Genomic DNA, 21410 nt, shown 5'->3' on the forward strand with positions numbered 1-21410 from the left:
TTACCCGTTGAAGACTGAAGAAAACGAAGAACGAACGATGAATGTTGAAGAACGGTCGAGAATCTTCGCGTAATTACTCACGGAAACGTTACGAAAACGTTACGGAAGCGCCTCGGCTTGGATTTTCTTCACGGAAACAATTTTCCTCAGCAAATTTAAGAGAATACGAAATGCCAAGAAGGCTGAACCCTTTTCTTCTTCACTCCTCCCCCTATTTATAGCAAAATAGGGGAGGAGCTTGCCACCCAGCTCGCCCAGGCGAGCAAGGTTGCTTCCTCCAGAAGCAACAACCTTCTGGAGGAAGGATCTGGAAGGGCCAAGTGGGCCAGATTGCTATTTGTACCCCCTTTTTACTAAATGCACCCCCTTCTATTTTTTGGTAATTCTTTTTCCGTAATGTTATGAAGCTTCACGAATTTCGTAATGATACTTATTTTCCTTCCGCAAGGTTACGAATCCTTACGGATTATGTATTTACTCATTTTTAGCTTTCGAAGAAGTTACGAAAACTCACGGATTACGCAAAAACACCTCTTTTCGATTTCCGCCACATTACGGAATTTCACGGATCGCGTAAGCCTGCTTCCTTTTGATTTCTGACACGTCTCGGGACTTCATTTTTTGTGCAACAAAGGACGCCAAGTAATCTCAAAGCGGCTAACCAAAGGTTGCATGTCATCAAGTAATAATCCCCAGACGAAATTAGGGTATGACAGTGACATTAGGATATATGTTTTATATTAATTGTATGAAGCTTAAACGGTCTTGTTTGAGCCGAGAAAACTTTATTATTTATTTGGACAAGTTTGAATATGATGTAGAAGAAAGTGAATGTGAACCTTTTATCCCTTTGAAAGGCTTGTATTTAAAAATGTTTTAAAAATACTTTTAATTAATATTTGAATTTTTATTCCTTTATTAGTATATATGTGAGGGGTAGAGGGTGTTACATCCTTCTCATCCCCACCTTCTCGTAAAGATCCGAGTATCCCACTCACATCAATTGCTATAGAACTTGCATCATGATCTAATTCTTTGCTTAGACCTAGAGCTGAAAGCAAAATGACAAAGTATTTTAGACTAAAAGTTTGAATGGTATAAAGAACAAAAAGACAATTGAGAAATTCAAAAGCTCACATGACTTTAATCATCCTAATTAAAATTCAAATATCACTTAATCTAGCTTTTCTCTTTTTCTCAAGAGAATAATGAAATACATGGCCATTTTGAAAGTAATTAGATGATAAAGGTCTCTGTAAAAAAAATGCAAGACATAAACACCAAAAATAGAACACAATAAAAAAGGAAGGAGGCTTCAACATATATATGAATTTAGTACAATGTAATAGCTGGTGTTATTGTATTCTTTGCCTCCTATTTGATTTGTTCACTATCAATTTGCAGGAATCAAATATACATATCAAGTATAATTTTGATGTTAGAACAGAGCATGTTGTATATGAGAATTGAATAGTGTAAATAAAAAGAACTAGACATAGAAAATTATACTGGTCTTAAGCCTTATCCCTTGCAAATAACAAGAAAAAAAATCTTTACCTATAGTTTGCTTCAAAGCTAAGGTTGTCATGGCCTAAGAAACATTCTTTAGTTTGAATTTTTGCCCTTGACAAGTTGGATAAGGTATTAAATTATATAACTTAATAGAAGAAGTACCTTTTATTTGTTCCAAACCTATGACATACAATAATATCAATTTCTAGTAAAAACTTTCTTGTGATTGATAAGTAGATTGAAAAAGGAAACCTGATCTAGTTCCATATCCTCATCACTTTCTTCATCTGATGATAATGACTCAGCACTAATTGCATCATAAAACTCATCTTGCATTTCAGAATCTACAAATTCAGACTTGGACATAGAAGCATTGGAGGTTTGGGAATGAATGGAAGTGGCATATTGTTGGACGAGATTCAAATTGGCTCCAATATATTCATTTAGACCTATTATTTTTAACAAGTATTAAATGTCTTAGTTCAATATGGGCACAAAGGTCATACATCACATCAGTAGTACATGCAAGCAAGTAACATTCATAATTTCTTTTGTGTTTCTGAAAAAGACAAAAATTTAAATAAGTTCAAAATTTTTTCTTTCCACAAATCCCTACTTCCTTATTCGTCATGATTTGATTATCTATACATATTTATATTAGTATCTTGATTTGGAAATTCTGTATTTACATTATTTTATCCCAATATCATTGATATTTATTGGTTTAGTAATTCGATTAAAAAAATCCAAAGTTGCGAGTTAATCTCTCAAGTTATTTTTGCAATATATTTTGATTCTCAAGTTGGCATCAAAGCCTAATTTTTTTGTGAGCTTGAGAAAATGCATGGAATTGTTAGGTAGCCCACTAACCCCCATTAGTAATTAGTTACAATGTTGTCTAAAGGATTTACTGAATGTGTGTTACTCACACATATGATGCTTTATTTATAATCAAATAAAGACAACTAAGGCTACAATTGAGGATACAAAAAATAAAAAAGAAGTCCCAAATTTTTCGATCAAGGTATATCCTTAATTGTAGCCTTAATTGTATTTGAGATAGTATTAAAGTTTCTATATAAACCCTTCCTCATATTTAAGTGTATCCTCATCTTTTAATAAAAGTGTATCTTTAATACTCCCTGTCAAGGTAGAACATATATGTCACAAATCAAGCTTATTACAAATCTAGTCAACACAAGATCTCTTGAGAGATTTAGTGAATATATTTGTCTCCTGGTCATTGGAGCTGATAAAGTAGTGGTAATTTCTCCTAAGAGAACTTTCTGTCTTACAAAATGACGTTCTATTTATGTGTTTAGTCCATTCATGAAAGACTTACTTTGAAGCAATGTGGATAGTGGCTTAACTGTCACAAATAAGTTTAGAAGAGAAGACTCATTATCCATGGAGATATACACTTATGCTAATTGTGAAAGGTCAATCACAAATAAAATATTCACTTATAGTTATTGTGTGTTTCTCTGTGTGAATCTAGTAACACGGAGGAGCAAGCATAATGTAGTTGCTCAATCTAGTGCAGAAGCTAAGTTTCAAGCTATGTGAAGAATTGTGGAGGAAAATTAATCTCGATGACCTCAAAGTTAAATATGAGGGTTCCATGAAATTTTTTTGTGATAGTAATTTGGCTATCAACATTGCTCATAACCCAATCAAGCATGACAGAATGAAACACATAGAGATTGATAAACACTTTATCAAAAAGAAGTTGGATGGTGGCCTTATAGTTACCAGACATATACCTACATGGTCTCAAATAGTAAATGTCTTCACAAAGGAACTTCTTAATGCAAGATTCCAAAGATCTTATTGGAAATTTGAGAAAGATTGATAGTCATTTATTAACTTGAGAGGGAATACTATAAATGTTAGAGATATTTAGGATGCCATTTACCCTATAAAAAGGAGATTCATGAATGTACAAATATACAATTAATATAGAATTCTTTTGCTTTCAACTTATGGTAATGTTAAAATGGAATAAGATACCAAGGACTCAAATATGCTCCCAAAGTGCAATTTACCCAAACTTATCTTTTTGAATTTCATCCAAAATAAAATACAAAGCTTTTTCTCCACCCCCAAGTTTCGCCATTTCTTTTATGATATTATGTGAATATTTATATCTCATACTATTCATAGGTTGACTTTCTTAACAATTTTAGAGCTTAGATTGATACAATATGGAAACAAAAGTTCTATTACTTGACCTGCCACTTGGCACAACAATGCATAAGGGATGCTCTTCTCAAATTTTGTGTAATGTTGGTTGTTCTTCCATCGATACCAAGATTGAGAGTGTATCTCTAAAGTATGAGTCACTAAACATCTTGGTCTATCTAATCCCATAGTTGTGTTCAAATTTCTGATTTCCCATGTAGATGCTACAACCACAACAAAATACATTTGAAGTTAAAATTCATCAATGGTCATAAAGAAGTCAATAGTAATATTTTCTTATTCTTTTTCTTCTAATGAGTTTAACAAAATCTATGAATTTAAAGGAATATTTAATATTTTAACAAAATCACTTTGTTGAAGTATTGGATTGGAACCAAACAAATGCACTAAAAATTTTCAAGGTAGCAAGAATATCAATTGATGTTCTTATTTTCCTAAACTATAAATTCATATTAGAACAAGGTAATTAAATGGATTGTAAAAGATTTAAAGTAAATATAAATCATAACCTTTGGCCTTAAAAATTATTCATGATATATATATATTTAAGTGTAAGAAAATGAGCAGGTAAATGTATTCTAGTAGTGATAACCCTAATATTTTGAACACTTGACACTCTTCTTTTGTCCCTATCTCTCTCTTTTTGTCACATCAAATATCTTTTGCATCTATCACTTTTCTCTATTGTCTTTCTTTCTCTAGGTGTAGAATAGCACATGGGGTGTCCAAGAAACATTTCTCTACCTTTTAATACCTTGCAGTTGAAATTATTTCTTTTTGTTTTTTAGATAAAAGACTAAGAGGCTAAAGGATAAGTGATCCTTTTGAAAAAAGAAAACTAGCAATAGAGAATAAAAAAAAACAAAAAAATGAAGCAAATCTATACTATCCTAAACATATTAGTAAGACTAAAAATGATCATGTGCTTTACACAAAGTGGAAGTCAAATGCTTAACCTTATTGCCAAGAAGCTTTAATGAAAAGTGTAACATCCCATTTTTTTGTAGATAAATTAAAAAGGTTTTTAGTTAAAAATAAAAAGAAGAAGAAATAGAGTTTTAGAAAATGGTGAGCTTTTTATAATTAAATAAATAAAGAGAAATAACTATATTAAAATAATGATTTGAAGGAACAAAAATATATTAAATAGAGTTCTTTTTTATAAAATAATAAAAATAAATAAATAGAGTAAATAATAGGCTATGAGTATCCTATCTATAAATAGAGGCAACTTAGGTCAATTTTCAGACTGACGATACACTCTATGCCACCTCTTCTTTTCAATTTCGTTTTCCCTTCTCCTCCTTCCAAAACCCTCTCTTTTTCCCGCATATCACAAAACCTGTCTCAGAAAAATGACGATCTTGAACTCATTCACCGTTGGATCGTCGTGAAATTTGAGCACCAAGTTCGAAATTCATTTAAGAACATTCTCACCATTGGGAATTACGAATGTGTCGGATCTAAGAGAAATACCCTTTGCATAGTAGTTTTTTCTTTTCCTGCAGAAACCCAAAACTGTCTTAGTAAAACCATGATACCAGACTCGTTAACCATTGGATTGTAGTGCAATTTTGATATATGGTTCTCCTTTCACTTCTGCATATTTTTACCGTTGGGATTTTAAAAATACTCATCGCATGTAGACAGTATAATGGAAGCTTCAATCCCTTCTCATTCTCTAACTTTTAGGAATCCTATCAGAGTAGTTAGAGGAAAAACTTGAAGAATCTTACGAAACCGCTAGAGATGCCTCTATTGCTGTCACAATACACACGTGAGCCACTTAGAGATAAGGGATGAGTTTATCACAATTGGGGTTAGAATGAACATGTGTAAGGATCCTTAGAGGATTAAATTGGGGTTTATTTTGGGATGTTTATTGAATTATAACTTTTCCTTTATGATTATAAATACAATATTGTTGTGTTTTACGTACCAATTGATGTTCTGATAAAAATTGATTGATAAATTTGAGTGCTCTTGATGTTTTTGTGTTTTGACCCATGATTTTGATATAATTGTGTGAAATTATTTGAGGGTTTTACTCCCCATGTTGTGATAAACCTTTTGTATAAATTGTTATGTTGAAATTATGAAATGGTGATTCAAATTGTGAGTATGTGATAAATTGAACCTGTGATGAATGGTGAAATACATGTGTATTGAGATGAGATGTTTGTATCGAGTTGTGAGCCAACTGTGCAATCACACAATTGTAAAACCCTTTAAGGGCGATGAGTATTGTGATGGGATCCATTGTAGGAACCTGACGAGTTTAATCACAAGCGTGACAAGTTAAAATGACTTTGAAAATAATTGAGTAGTTATGTGTATTGCATAGTTCATAGGTAAAGTGTGTATGATTCATGAGGTGCGATAACATGCTACTTTGAGATTATACCATTCCATTTTGATTGAGACCAAATATATGTGATAAATTGAGTATATATTGACTTGTAATATATATGTGTGCATTGAGATGTTGTGTGCATTGAGTTATGAGCTATGAATTGTACAATCACACGATTATAAGACCCTTCAAGGGTGATGAGTTAATGCTAAGACCCTTTAAGGGCGAAGAGTTAATGCTAAGTCCCTTTAAGGGCGACGAGTTAATGCGCGACGACTATTGTGATGATAACCACTGTGGGGACCTGACGAGTTTAATCACAAGCGCAACAAGATAAAACTATTTTGAGAACAATTGAGGAGTCGTGTGTTTTGTACAATTCATAGATAGGGTCTGTGTGCTAAAATGTTTTCTGGGTTGGACCTGAATCAAGAGGGAGAGGCCCTAACGGACTCTTTGGAGTGTAGGCCTTGGGGGTAAATACACTCGGTTTGAGTGCTCCTTTAAGCCTATGTTGATCCCATATGGTTGGAGCATTCTCGCAAAATATCATGACCCTGACTGGTCTCCCTATGATTTTACCTAGTGAGAGTGACTTGACTTGCTAGTGTGTAGTTTGTCTTGTCATGTACTCCTAGGCGCCCGATGAGGTTTTTCACTAACATGGTACCACATTGCATATAGGATTGAGTCTTAGTATATCTGTTGCATAACACCTGCGTATTGATCGATATGGATTGATTTAGTGATATTGTGTTTTGATCATTGAGTACGTGAATGTCGTGAAAACGAATGAGACGTGTGTGGTGTTGTGCGAAAAAGTGGTGAAATAACGTGAACTATGCTTAAGTAAGTTGTATTTTGTTTATATGATATTTATACCTATATGTTATCTGGTTTCTCTCTATTAGTTAGGAATGTGATAACTCACTCCCCGTGTACTATTTGTGTTTGGATCCTGTGATGATCTCGAACTTTGTGTTCGTGGGAGCATATGATTAGGTGGATGACTATGAAGAACCTCATGCTAGAGGACACGAGAACACAATGCTCTGATAGGATGTGACATTAGGGTATAGGTTTCTATATTAATTGCACGAAGTCTTGGACGGCCTTGTTTTGAGCTGAGATGATTTATTATTTATTTAGACAAGTTTTATTATGATGTTAGAAAAGTGAATGTGAGCCTTTTACCCTTTTGAAAGACTTGTATTTAAATGTGTTTTAAAAACTTTTAATTAATTTTGACTTCTTACTTCTTTTATTATTAGTACATTATTTGAGGGGTAGAGGGCGTCACAAAAAGAGTCCTCTTAATCATGTTAGAGTTTATAGTTAAGCAAAATACATCAAAGTGTAAGACAAATTACACATTACCACAACAACAAAAATGGTTTATTTCCTTATACTGTATAACACAGCTTCTGAAAAGAAATTGTTCCAACCAAACATAATCATATAATTTGTCCACTTCATCATAGAACTATGAATTGGTTCGTGTGTACCAATTCATAGTTCGTTTACATCTCAGGTCACCAAAATTTGTCATTGAGTTCACGAAGAAGATGAACTGAAAAAATAAAATAAAATACAGGCAACAACTTTAGAACTTACAACCATTAACAATTAAACTAATTGCTTAAGAAGTGAGAAAAAAGGAATAATGAAAGTGAAACAAAAGGAGTAATTTGTTTTTGCAACCCGAAGACATAAGTTAGGAAAAGAAAACGGAGAAAAGAGACATAAAAAGGAACTAATAAATCAGAAGATAGAAAAAGGGAAAAGCTAAAAGTTTTTTTTCTTCTTAAATGGAATTCTTTTTGTGTCTCTTTTCTAAAAGTTTCAGTCTCTTTCTCTCTCTCTTTACTGAAAGTTTTTTTTTTCTTTTAAATGGTCTCTCTCTCTCTTTATTTTAGTCCTCACATTTAAGAAAATTCATAATTTTAGTACAATCTTCAGTTCTAAGTATGCTTTAATTTTTATTTTGGTCCAATTGAACCTTAACTCTCAGACATTTATTTAAGGTATTATCAAGAAATAATTTAATTGATTTAAATGCAAAAAAAAAAAAAACAAACAAATGAACATAAATTTGAAATTATAAATTTTCTAAAATATAAAGACTAAAATTGCACAAAAAATAGGAGACAAAATCAAAAGTAAAAAATAAAAAAAAAAATTACAATTTAAATGTTTTGTTTGATAAACCATTGTAGTTTTGACTCTTGAGAGGTGTTGTTGTTTGTTGGTTTAAAAAATCTTTATTTATTTGAATAAATTACAGTGCTTTTAATTCACATGGTTTCTTCTTCCATCACTTTTCTTGCAAAAAAAGTGAATTAAAGGAGTAGATTTTTGAATAATATATCAATTGAGCAATATATATATATATATATATATATATATATATATATATAATATAGGCTAGGGTTTTCTATATTTTTAGTTCTTTAACTTCTTTTTTGTGTTGACTTTTAGTCTCTTAACTTTTTTTTTCATGTTTAATTTTAATAACTTTAAAGGGTTGAAAGTAACTACGAAAAAAAGTTAAAGGACTAAAAGGATGAAAAAAAGTTAAGAGACTAACACATAAATAAAAAGTTTAGGGACAAAAAATATAGTGTACCCTAAAATATATAATGTATTAAAGAATATTAAAATTAAAATAATATTTATTTTATAAAATTAAAAATTTAGCATCAATTATGAAATATGTATGAAATCAATAAAATTTGTATAACAAAGTATTCATATTGATATTCAAATTTATTTAGCAAAAAAAGTATTCCAATTTTATGCATTAAAACTAATAATTGTTTTATTTTATTTTATTTATTTATAAATTTTATATATAGTTTTTTATTTCTCAAAATGATTCTTGTTCCAATTTGATTTGATCTTTTCACTTGCTTGAACTAAAGAATTTTAAACAAAAAAATAATCTCGTTGGACGATATATCTAGAATTTTTTTCATCGGAGTACTTATATCCAATGTCATGTGAAAGAGATTATATTGTTGTACCTATACCTAAACCATTCCTCATGTTGTTACATAATATAGGAGAAGCTCTCGTAGATGGGTTGAAGTGGTACTTTGTTACTGAAAAAAAGAGTCTCACATCAGTAATGTATAACTTAGGTTACATTTCATAGAAAAGTCATATATTAGTAGTGTGGTATGATGTTGAAAACGAAGAGTCCCACATCAAATGAAAATAAAAAAAATTGAACTTTTCATCTTACAAAGAAGAGTGTACTATGTTGCAAAATAAAAAAGTCCCACATTGGCAATACTCTAAAAATGTGTGCCCTCACAATTCTATAAAGTAAAATATTTCCTTCAATTAAAATGTTGGTTTCATCCAATGAGTCTAAAAAATCAAGTGATTGGTTAAATATTTTTTCAATAAATTGTCCTGACCCAATGAACTGTTAGTTATTACTAGTTTGTCTAATTTTAGGTCATTTTATCAGTGTAAAGTCTATTTGACAACAAAATGATTTTGTGATGAACTAGATGGTAGGTAAATTTTCTAGTGAACTAGTATGACCAAGTTTTAATAACCATGATTTTTCCACCCATTTTGATGGAAACCATACTAATTAAGGTAAAACTTCAGTGCATTAGGTTGAAATATATCCCTCGCATCTTTAAGGAGTTTGTTGGATCAACAACTAATTTAGAAAAAGGATTAAGCATAAGTATATGACCTTGTTTGGGAATTTTCTTCGCAAAGATGTGCATATTGGATAGTTTTTTCTTCATTGATATTTTTATTGTTCCTTATTTGTCTTCTTTTTATAGTACACAAGATCTCTTTTAGCCAAAAATCTTTGTAATAATCTTCTTTTTATCACATTGAATTTTTTATTTTCTATACAAAAAATAAATATATTGTTTTTTTATTGTTTGAATTTCTTAGCAATGTTTTAGCATTGGATAATTGTGTAAAATTCTCTTTGCATGACTTTTCTTGTGGTTTGAAATACTTCTCTGTTAAACTTTTCATTCACTTTCAGCTATGCATGAGGTTGGAGGTGGATAGTTAATTTAAAAAGTTGGATTGATCGCGAGTTATTTAAGCTTTTAGTATGCCAATAATTCAAAACAAAAAGAACAAAAAATATTAAAAAAACTAGTGCTCAAAGAATGAAGATAAATTACTTAAAGTAATAAAAAATCTTACTATTGATTTTTGTATGTTGATATCCAAATCTTGGTGGCTTTTTCTTATGTATAGATGAGAATTGCAAGATAACTGTATCAGTTAAACATATAAAATATGTCAACATAATCAACCTAGTCAAAGTACAACATAATTCCAAGTATATAAATCAACAAACACAAAAGAATCACTTTTGATGATCCACACCAACATGGTTGCAACAATAACAATCACCATAGTAATAGTTCACTATTGCACTTAAGTATTTATAAGATGTTTGGACAAAATGAAGTAAAAAGGGCCCATCTTGTGTTGAACTATAAAAACTTCAATTTTGGAAAGTTATTTTAGTTTGACAAGTATAATTCTAAAGCTTTAGTTTGTTGAAATTTTAATAAAAAAATTAATTAAAAGAGTAAAATTTATAGTATTCTTATTGTGTTCCATCTTGTGCTTGAAACCATTGCTTAGAAAAGATAAAATCTCACTTTGAATGCCACCTGGATATATAAGATTTTTAGAGGAAATTTATGAATGGACATTTTTGAAAGTAAAACATGGATTAAGTCACAAGAATAGAACTTGATACGTATTCACTAATACAAATATAAATTAATAAATAAATAGATGACAAAGTAGATAATCAATGATATATATATACTCAGAAACTAATTTTATCACAAAAAATTATACCATGTATAAACACACACACATACACTCAAAGAACTATAAAACAAGAATACATGTTTATTATAAAGAAATTTTCAGGATGAAGGTCAATCAATTTAGTGAAGTTGATAGGGCATGGAAATATTTATTTGTTATAATAATCCACACTTAAATTGAAAAATTGTTGAACTATTTTAAAAACAATACATAATTGTTTTTTTAGAATTTGAATACTTGTAGCAATCTGTTTGTAATAATTTTTAGGGGCTATTTGGTGGTCAAAATAGGAAGATAGGATTGGATAAACTACCATGTTATACTTTAATCCATTGCATTAATTTGTGTTCTCATATAAGTTTTCAGTTTTCACACATTTATAGGTAGGAAAATCAATGTGCATATGCTTTAGCCAATTATGAAGTTGATCATATATTAGATATCACTTGGTGGGAGCCTATCCCTCGATCTCTTAGGTTTCATTATTTTTAAAATTAGTGTGGATTAACTCTCTTTTTTCATTTTTGTTGATTGTTGTTCATGGGTTTTGGTCTAGTCCCCCCATGATTTCTTGTTGGTTTTGTGCCTTTTATCTTAATAATATTGTAGTTTGTTGGTCGATTATTGATAGTTAAGGGGATGCCAACATAGTTTAGCATATGTTTGTTCTAATTTGATGTTTGGCTAGTTACAACTTTTTATTCAAAAAAACAATATATTATATGCATATCATGTTAGCTTATCCAACCTTCATTATTTTAAATTTTATGAGATGAGAGAGTTGGGTTAGGAAGAGATGGAATATGATATACAAATGTTTTTCCTTTTACAACCTCAACGCTATGCTAAAAAAATATTTTTCCTATTTCTAAGAATTATAGATCAAGGTATTCAAGGAAGATGAGAGAACTATTTTTATAAGCTTTTCATTGTTGAGCAAGTATCAACATGAAACAAAATAATAAAAAATATAATACTACAAATAAAATGTCTTTCTATCACAAAATTCTGGTTAGAGTGGTAAGTTGAGATTTTAAGAGCACAAATAATGGTAAAATTATTTGCCCTAATGATATTCTTATTAACATTTGGAAATGTGTAGTAGAATAAGATATTATTGGACAAACTAAGCTATTTAATAAACAAGCTTATAAGTTTGGGGCACACCTACAATTTAAATTGCAAAATAGTCACCATTATAATTTCATCATAATCCTTGATATTATGAAAAATTATGGACAAATGAGATTAATGCATTTGCATCTCTAATTTAGTAATTGTGATGCAGTCATAGAGATTCCTGAAACCTATATATTGCAACCAAAATCACAATCACAAACAATTTTTGAATTCTTGGCCACAATGGCAAAAGGGACTAGATCACATTCTTAGCCACAATGACTAGATCAAACCTTAAACTATAGATACCATTTTAGGTTTGCTAATTGTGTGTCTAATATAGATTACACACTATTGTATTTATATTTACATGAGTGAGGTATAACAATATTACATAATAATGATAACCAAGTTCTAATTACACATATTTGTGTTGAAACTAATTTAAGCATGTGCTAAACATGTGTTAAAGATACTACATTTGACTAATTGTACATTGGGAGACATCGGTGTGAAACCTATTGAGGAAAAAATGACAAAAAATCTGTTAAGATGGTTTTGAGATTTGCAAAGAAGACTATTGGAGGCACCATTGAGAAAACTAAGTAAATCATATGGTTCCTAGCTTTACATAACTAGGTAGAGGAAAATCAAGAAGAATATTAGAGGAAATTATTAAATGGGATCTCTTCATAAATAATATTTATAAGAATTTGTTTTTTTGATCAAGCTCAATTTCATTATGTGGTTCACCTTGCCAACCTCACCAATGAGATAACACAATCGTTGTTGTTGTTGTATTACTATCTACCGAGTTATCTATTGTGCGTTAATTATTTGATAAGAGCTTATTATGCTTGTATATTTTTCCACTATTTTTTTTGCTCTCTTATCAGCGTATCCTATATATTCTTTTCTTATCATAACCAACAAATAATCCTTAAAATTTTGAAGATGGCAACATGCATCGATTACCAAGTTAGATACTTAGGATTGTATGTTCCATAAACAGCACCACAATGTCCATCATAAGTGTGTACCGACTCCAAGTCACTCATCAACATATCCCACCTGAAAAAGTAATTATAGGAAAGAATAAGTTCTTCAATATGTTATAAAGACTCTCAAACACTTCTTATAGGAAGCTTGTATCTTTTTTGTTGTTTAGTGTTTAAAAATACTTCAAAAACACTATCTGTAGTTGCATCAATAATACCAACGGATTTAATGAGGACACCCTTACCATTCTATGAAGCATAAAAAGAATTGTCAAAGCAGTTTCAAAGGCAGAAAAATAAAGGCAACAAAAGTAAGCATTCATATAGTTGTTATGTGATATAGTCAAGTTTTCTACTTTTATAATTTTTGTTGGAATAACATACATGAATTTAATCATAATTATTTTTTAAGATATATGATGAGAATTAGTTCACCCATGAGTCCCAAAGTCTTATGAGCATACATACCTTATGACTAAAAACATCTTCAAAGATTCGAATGCCTTAAACCACAAATAAAAAGGCATCTTGAAGGATAAGGGTAAATCTAACTATAATATTTTTATTTATGACCAATGAAAGCAATAATTACAAGTAGAAAACATATGAGCTCAATCATTATCATTAATCAAGTTGCCCTATCCCAAGTAACAAGTATAATTTATGATTTGCTTCAATTCTAGAGTTAAACGATTTTTTTATACTATGATATCTATGTAGAAAAAAGACCACCATATGAAGACTAATTTAAAATTAACAAACTTTGAAATAAACTTATTGGTGAAAACATCTAAATAATTGATGAATAAGTAATAAGGTTTTATACCAAAAAAAATTCCAGTAATACAAAATACATAAACATATACTTGTTGCATACTAATGAAAAAAAAATCATTATGACAAAAATACTTATGTGATTAATACAAAAAGACTTGTTGTAGATTTGTGAACTTTATATGGTTCTTTTGGGTTGCATATTGATGCACAATGAGGTGACTAGTTTTCTTTGGATTTGAAATACCATTGTCAGGATTATTAGAAAGAACTAGGCATATCGCTATACATTAAAGCAATTTTTAAGAATGACTAAAGAATTTCAAAAAATAATGTGGTTGGCAAGTAACTCTAGTATTCTTTAAAGAGAATTTGTTTGCCTTTTTTGCTCATGTTTTCTTTAAAGGTGTTGTCCTCTCTGATCTACAATGAGATTGAGCAATCTTTCTATCCATTAAGTTTTCTTTTTCCCTCCATTATTGTTTATGGTTTACGTTGTATTTTATCTTTCTATTTTAAAGGATTTATTATCCTCCCCTTAGTTGTACTTCTTTATCTTTTTTCTCTCTCGACAATAAGTATTTTTTTTATCAAAAAACAATTATAACATTTACATAGACTTGGTACACATGGAACATTGTTAAGTTTAATAAATATTAGGAAAAGGGTATTTAATCAACAAACATTGGTTTTCATTGGTTGCAAAATTTTGTATGATAGAAGAAAAGTACCAAACATGGTATGAACACATTTTCGTTGATGCGCTGCAAATGCATCTCCATTGTTCTCTTCAATCACATCTGAACTACCAAAAATCTTTGATGATAGACGTAAGAGTGCCTTTGGGCCTTTAGAATGAAAGAGTGAAAGTAATGTCAATTTGTATATAGAGACATACACAAGGTCATTTAACCCACAACAATTATTGAATTTAGAAACAAACATGATATTACTTGGAAAATATACAAATGATCATTCAAAATCACACTTACACAATTATCTCTCCACACAATTTTTAGTGCATATCGATAATGTAAATTTATCTCTTACATTAGGAAACAAAAATACACACCATCACATTGCTAAAAAAACAATAGATTATGTAACTCAATCAATAATAAATGATAACATAATAAAATGACATTCCTACAAGTTACAAATCTATTAAGCATGTTAATACATCAAAAAGCCCTATACCAAATATAATTTGATTAAACAATGTGACATTTTACCTTAGCCAATTTTTAAAGCTTCCTTAACCCAAAGGCATACTGTCTCATTTTATGTTGATTGCCTTGTAAATTGATCCTTCCACTCCAAACAAACAAGTTATATGGTAATTTATGATAAGTTTAATTTATGATAATTTTTCTAATAAAAGGATGACTTCTAAGATAGGTAATTTGATAATGATCTCAACAACTGCATAAATCTTTTCATTATGCTAAACACATCAAAACAAGGAGTAATATTTTACTATAAGACATATTCCTTGAAAATATTTAAAAGAATCATAACTTCTAGAGTTTATAAAATAAAATATGAAAAATATAAGAAATTGAAAGACATTTGAGACTGAGAATATCAAAAGCACTGGAATTTCCTGCTAATATATATGTAAGCAAATCCACATTAGTCATTCCAAATAAGGATTGCAAGATTGTTCAACTGGCATTAGTATATCATATAATTGCTTAAGTTTATGTCACATGGAGTAAAAAAATAGGCATACTCCATTTCTTGGATTAATTTATCTCTGGTACTACTTTTTGTTGATAACTCATGCTCAACCTGCAAAAGTGATTATATGGATTTTTTTTTTCAAATAAGCATATTATGGTAAATATGGATATATTTCCCTAACATCCCAATTCTTATAGTTGGGCAAAGCAAATACTCATATTCTTTATAGAATGAAAACCCATATTTTGAAATTTTTTGTTAGATAACTCATAGCTCTTGAAATAATTAGTTAGTTGGATGTAAAAATAATTAGAAAGAGGCATGTTGATTATAAATAAGAAAATTGTTGTGGGAAAGAAGACTTTAGAGAATTCAAAATGTTGTGAATATGATAAAATCTCTATGTATATTTAGAGTATATTTTTATTTATTTAGATAGATATTTTTCCTACTTTCCCTGTTTCCTTCAATTTACTTAGTTTCCTTATTTTCTTTAATAATTTGCGCCAATGAAAACGGATTAGATTTTGTATTGCAAACACACACAAATATATTAAGTTATTCCCTTTTTAAGAATTTTCTTTTTAAGTAAAAATTTGAGTAAGAAGGGGGTCTAGACCACTCAAAACTTAATTTTTAAATCAAAAAGAGTAGTTAATTAATTTCATCATTGTTGAATCAAAATTATCATAAATATGATATTCTTATTTACCTCTTATCACATGTATGATTGATGCCTTTGTTGTGTCCTTAAAATTAATGGATTGACCATGAAAAGAATGAGGAACATCTACAACAATTAATGAAATAACTAGAGGAAATCCAAGAGAATAAAAAAAACTTATTTTAATGGTCATGGAGTGTAAGGCCTTTGCATGGATAAGACATTGTGTAGTATATAAGGGAAGAGAGAAAATCTACAATGGAGACAAATCTTGTATGATGTAACAGAGAAAGCATATAATCCTAGCTTAAATACTACATAACAACAACATTATTTGACAGCAGAGCATTTATTTCCCTTTCCTTATTTTTCTTGCATATTTATTAAATTTATGAGCTTTCCATAAGTAGTACAAGAATATGCTTTGATTCCATTTTATCCTCCTAGGTTCTAGGTCATTCTATTCCCATTGTACAAATTATAAATAATGTAATCATTGTTATTATTGAAATACAGAATTTCATACCAATTCTCTTTGCCTCATTTCCTTTTCTGTTATGGTATCAAGAGCCCTCTAAGCTTCCAGCCGCCATCTCCCTATGGCTACCTCCGACTCATCTGGTGAGGACGATCCTACAATTGCCCAATACCAACAATTGATGAATCTTCTCAGCAAATCCTCTGGACCTGGTGGTGCAAGCTCAGAGACTACTCTTACACGAGCCAACCTCACTCATTCTAGCCCAAATCAAATTCACAATTCTTGTTTTGGTAGTCATTTTGTTTCCACCACACACACACTTAACACTCTTAGTTCACACACCACACCATGGATAATTGATTCTGGAGCCACAAACCATATAACTTGTTCCTTAGATTGTTTTTATACATGTTCTACAATTGCACCAGTAAAGATTCATTTACCCAATGGATCCACTGTCCAAGCCCACATTTCGGGCAACATAAAATTCACTCCAGATTTTATTATCCATAATGTTCTTTTTGTTCCTGATTTTAGCTTCAATCTTTTGTCTATCCCAAAGTTATTATATACTTTCCCATGTCATATTACTTTTTCTAGTGATCTTTCTAAAATTTCTTGTGAAATACAGGACATGAGCACATTGAAGATGATTGGTTTGGCTAACTTGAAGGAAGGCCTTTTTCACTTGATAGTTGGAAAGGATAGAAGCCCATCTACCAACAATATCACCACCACCAACACCAATAACTCTAAGCTTTGGCATTTTAGATTAGGTCATTTATCTGGTAATCGTCTTAATGCCTTAAATCAACAATTCCCTTTTATTTCAAAAGATTCTAATGAAATTTGTGACATTTGTCATTTAGCTAAACAAAAACGATTGCCCTATTCTCTTAATTCGAGTAGAAGCTCTAAAATTTTTGAGTTGATTCATATGGATATTTGGGGACCATTTTCTAAATCATAAATTCATGGACATATATATTTCTTAACTATACTTGATGATTTTAGTAGATATACTTGGGTGGTTTTATTAAAATCATAAAGTGAAGTGAAAACACATGTTAAAAATTTTATTAATTTGATTGAAAATCAATTTGAAACAAAAATTAAATGCATTCGATCTGATAATGGTCCTGAATTTTTTCTTAAAGAATTTTTTTCTTCAAATTTCCAGAAATGTTGTTTTCCATGAATCCTTCTTTCCCTTTCACACAAACCAAAACCTCTCTACTAGCGAAGCCCAGCCAAATTCACATATAGACTCAATTTCACATACACTACCCACACCACCTCAATTTACCCCATCCATACCTATCACAACAAACACTAAACCAACAATTCCTCAACCTAATGGCTCATCATCACCTTTCCCAAATACTTCAACTCCTTCTTAAATCGACACACCAAACCCCAACATCATTGATCAACATATCTAAGAACCACCATCTAACCATGCTTTACCACGTCACTCCAGCTGCGACACTCATCCTCCTTCTTACCTTTCTGATTATCAGTTTCAAATTCCTTCCCTCAAGTCTGCTCAAGCCTCATCAACATGCATATATCCCATTCAGAGTTTCCTCTCATACACTCATGTCTCTCCTTCTCATCGCCATTTCCTTATGACTCTATCACCTGAGCATGAACCCACCAGTTTTCATGAAGCTATGAAACATCAATGTTGGTGTGATGCCTTGAAATGTGAGATCAAGGCTCTGTAGTTGAATCAAACATGGGACATTGTTCAAACCCCTTCTCATGTATGACCAATTGGGTGCAAGTGGGTATATAAAATCAAACGACTATCGGATGGCAGCATTGAGCGTTACAAGGCTCATCTTGTTGCAAAAGGATACTCTCAAATTGAGGGCATAGATTACTTTGAAACCTTTTCCCCTACTGTTAAGATGGCCACTGTTAGAGTTGTTCTTGCTCTGGCATCGATTAATCGACGACATCTCCATCAATTAGATGTTAGCAATGCTTTCTTACACGGGGACCTCCGGGAGAACGTTTACATGGAGATCCCTCCTGGCTTGCTTGGTTACACATCAAGTTAGAGTTGCAAATTAAAGAAATCACTCTATGGATTAAAGCAATCCAGCAAAAAAATGGTATGAAAAATTATCTAATCTATTGCTGACTTGTGGTTGTTCGCATGCCCATGCTGATCATAGTCTATTTATCAAGGCTCATAATTCTGAATTTACTGCTATAATTGTATATGTTGATGACATTGTGCTGACCGGTAATTCCCTTGCTGAGATTGAACGCATTAAGCGTATTCTTCACACTAATTTTCACATTAAGGATTTGGGGAAACTGAAATATTTTTTGGGGATTGAAGTTGCACATTCTGATAAAGGAAATTCATTATGCCAACGTAAGTATTGTTTGGATTTACTGAAAGATTCTAGTATGCTTGGGTGTAAGCCATCCTCCACTCCTATGGATAATTCTCTTCGACTCCATAATGATTCCTCTAGTTTTCTTGATGATCCCCTATCTTATAGACGCCTAGTTGGAAGACTGGTTTATTTGACAAGCACACACCCTGATATTGCCTTTGCTACACAACAACTAAGTCAATTTATGTCAAAATCAACAAAAGCCCATCATGCTGCAGTTGTCCGCGTTCTTCAATATCTTAAAGGGTGTCCAGGAAAAGGCTTATTTTTTTCCAAGGACCTGCTCTCCTCATCTACTTGGGTTTAGTGATGCTGATTGGGCAACGTGTATTGACTCTAGGCGCTCTATTACTGGTTATTGCTTCTTTATAGGCAATTCGCTTGTTTCATGGAAAACCAAGAAGCAAACTATAGTCTCATGTTACTCTTCTGAGGCTGAATATCGAGCACTTGCTTCTGCAACTTGTGAATTACAATGGCTTTCTTACCTTCTAAGAGATCTACTGATTCCCCTTTCCAAGACTTCCATACTCTACTGTGATAATCATAGTGCTCTTCACATTGCTGCCAATCCGGTCTTTCATGAACGCACCAAACACTTGGACATTGATTGTCATCTAGTCCGTGAAAAGTCCCAAGCTGGACTCATGTTACTGCTCCGAGTCCCTTCTTTAAATCAACTTGTGGATATATTCACAAAGGCTCTCCCTCCTCAATCCTTCAGCACCAATCTTTCCAAGCCGCAGTTACAAAACATTTTTGCACCTCCAGCTTGTCGGGGGTTAACAGAGAAAGCATATAATCCTAGCTTAAATACTACATAACAACAACATTATTTGATAGCAGAGCATTATTTGACAACAAAGCATTATTTGACATTAGAGCATTATTTCCCTTTCCTTATTTTTCTTGCATATTTATTACGTTTATGAGCTGTCCATAAATAGTACAAGAATATGCTTTGATTTCATTTTATCCTCCTAGGTTCTAGGTCATTCTATTCCCATTGTACAAATTATAAATAATGTAATCATTGTTATTATTGAAATACAGAATTTCATACCAATTCTCTTTGCCTCATTTCCTTTTCTGTTATGATGCATGGTGTAGAGTTAATGACAACAACTATGAAGACTTATTATGAGTTATGAAGATTGAACAATTTGACTCATTGGTAACATTCAAATTGAAGGAATTTGTTGATTTGCAAGCTTGAGTGGAGATAGGTGATTTCATTGCATTGAACATATTTCTAGGGGTCTTTCACTAGATTTAAATTTGCTACCTCACATTAACGTCTAGTTTTGCTCCACCAATAAAATAATGATACATCATTTAAGTTTTCATTTTCATTTTTCAATCAATTTATAAAATATCACTCTCAAATCCTTAATCCCATTTTAATAGAGAGTGAGGCACAATAATGCTTCTAAGTACTGAAAAACATTTCTTCTCATGGATACACGATCAAGGCATTAAGCGTGCATACAAAGAATACAATTAATGTTGAAGTGCATGATAAAAAAGTAGCAACACTACAAATTAATATCTCTTATTGTTGCACCATCAATTTGAAGCATGAGATCAATTTAGAAAGGTAATAGGCTTTTGTTTAGTTCTCAATTGTGGTCAAAGAGGGAAATGATTGTGTTTCAAAACACAATGACTTCAATGATTTTGATTTTCAAAGTTGTAGTTGAAAAGGATGTATTCACCATGTTGAATTTTACAAACACCTTTCATACCGATTTGATATTTTGGATCTGATTGACTGTCAACATGTAAGCAATTCAATTTTGTTGGCTTCAGGCTTTAATGCAAATCCTATTGATCGTGTAACAGTGAGAAGAAATATATCATCAATAGTATTATTGGGCCTCACTCTATGTTAGGAAGGGGTTTAGGATTTGTGATGGGTATTTTGTGAATGGAAAGAAAAATACACATGCAACTTAAATCACGTGTCATTATTTCGTTGGTGGGTAAGAAGTGAGGCATGAATGTGAGACAATAGCTTTAAATCCCTCTACACTCCTTTGAAAAAAAACTATAAAGTTGCATAAGTCTCAATTTGTCCAAAAGGTCATGGGCATGTGAAAGTTGTCTTACAACTCCAAGGCAAAAATGCAACTTATGAGGAAATGGAAGCAAGGGGAGGACAATAATCCTAAAATGTTAGTTAAAGGCCAATCTTTTGGGAAACATTGGAATTTCCAAAATTTTATCAACTTCTTGACCAAATGGATTAGACTCCTAATACAGTTGTAGAAGCAACAAAACTCTCTTTCAAGGCTAAAAATACAACAGAAAATAAAGTATTGTAAAACCCAATTATGTTCATTTGATCAACCAAGTAGGCGTGAGGCTATCTTCAAGA

General features: G+C 31.2%; 1 pseudogene; it reads right to left on the reverse strand.

Annotated features, from left to right (window-relative positions):
- The window catches only part of LOC114368206, a 46763-nt pseudogene that overhangs the window by 7849 nt on the left and 17504 nt on the right, over window positions 1-21410 (reverse strand).

The sequence above is a fragment of the Glycine soja genome, chromosome 9, assembly GCF_004193775.1.
Source record: "Glycine soja cultivar W05 chromosome 9, ASM419377v2, whole genome shotgun sequence".
NCBI classification, from domain to species: domain Eukaryota; kingdom Viridiplantae; phylum Streptophyta; class Magnoliopsida; order Fabales; family Fabaceae; genus Glycine; species Glycine soja.